We start from the raw sequence: 1,750 nt of genomic DNA on the forward strand, positions 1-1,750 counted from the left end.
CAACAAGTTGATTTGTTGCCTCATGCTAGAAATGTGGAAAAACTTGAGCAAGCCACAGTTTCGCAGTGCATTTACCGTAACCGGATCATGTAAAACAAGCATGTCCTCTTCTTCATGCTCACGTTCTCACCATGTTATAGGCATTTTTCTCCAATAAATCTCTGAAAACAAACGAGAGAAGAGTTAGATCCTGATTTGGTGAGAAACAGGCAAAAATTTCCATTGAAAATTGTGCACAAATTTCCCTCCTTGCACCCATCGCACCCCTAGCAGTGTTCTAGGTGCGTTGCATGCCAACTGTCCAGTGGGCAGGCCAACATGCAATGCACCTTTCGATATAGAAAGGGTGCGATGGAGCCAAAGCGAGTTTTTAAAACCCCAGAGGCTTAGAAAAACTAGAAATCAAGCTCAGAATGAAAAATGGAAAGGATGAAATGAAAGAGCTCAGGTTTAGCTCCTACTTGGTCCAGACGGTACCAAAAATCGTCCACAGAATCTCCCGGAATCAGCTAGTGAAAATCAAGGGGGAAAGCACCTCCAAAGCTCCAATAAGCCAAAGTTCAAATGAAATGGCAAAATGAGGGGTAAAAGCACTTTTAAATTACTTTTTACGTAATTCAAGTAAAATATTAGTGTCTTAACTCATTTTTCAAACATATATTGTTCATTTCTAACTAGTTTGATGAAGCGATTAAGCATGCAGTACAATCTTTGAAGGAACAAAGCTATTAATGGTAAAGTCAAGAAATGACCGTTATATCGAGAAGTTTTAACGTGGACTTCAAGCTCGTTAAAAAATAAACATAAGCAATGAGAAAGTGTTTCCCCCAATGTTTAAGCTCATTTTAAAATAAAAAATGAACCAATTTCCGGTAAATAACCGTCGTGAATGTAGTACGTCAGCCTTTAAACCCTTGGTCATGTTCTCATCATCACCTCCACCCTGTATTGGCCGATCATTCACCTCCATTTGATTGTTTACCCCTTTTGAGGAATAGTTGTGAAGAGTGATCCTGTTAGCCATCCTTGTAATGCTGTTGTGATTGGAAAATTCCAAACCTTACCTAGAATCAGCTGCTACCCAAATTTATCACTCGTTCCTCAAAGACGAGTCTCCTTTAAGCTCTTTTCAACTGACTCATAAAATATGAAAATATTGCCGAGCCATTGGCCTCTCCAGCTCGTTAAAGTGACAGGAAGTGCTATCCCTACTTTAGATTTTAATCTTTTTGGACCTGAGGGATTATTACACAAAAAGATCGAGGGCTTGTTTTGTTTGGCTCATTAAAAGTACCGAAAATTCATCCCTTCTATATTATTTTATACTTTTTCGGACTTAAGGGATTAGATGACGAAAAAGTATTTTTGGAGTTTCGTTTTACATCCCTTTTCAGACTCTCTAAAATTGAAAAGGACCGAGCTATCTTTGTCGTTAAACTCGTTAAAACCTAATAGCAACAAACTTGTCCATAACAGACAAGAACAAGTTTCACTATCGCTAGGCTCGTTAAAACATAGCGATGGGTTTGCCCGAAGGGCAAAATATAGAACAAGCATATGTTACCTCCTCAAGCTTGACAAAAATAAAGAGGTACTGGTCAGCAATGACTGGGGAAAAATTTGGAAGAAAACTTGAAGAAACTTTGTTGGTAGCAAGTCGCTCTTGAACATGACACTTTCACTCCGCATCCAAGTCAGGTTGGGTTGTTCCATTCACTGGTCACATCACCATGGTTCCATCACACCATCC

The sequence above is a fragment of the Pinus tabuliformis genome, chromosome J, assembly GCF_031772625.1.
Source record: "Pinus tabuliformis cultivar Carrire ecotype Pingquan chromosome J, CPIR1, whole genome shotgun sequence".
NCBI classification, from domain to species: domain Eukaryota; kingdom Viridiplantae; phylum Streptophyta; class Pinopsida; order Pinales; family Pinaceae; genus Pinus; species Pinus tabuliformis.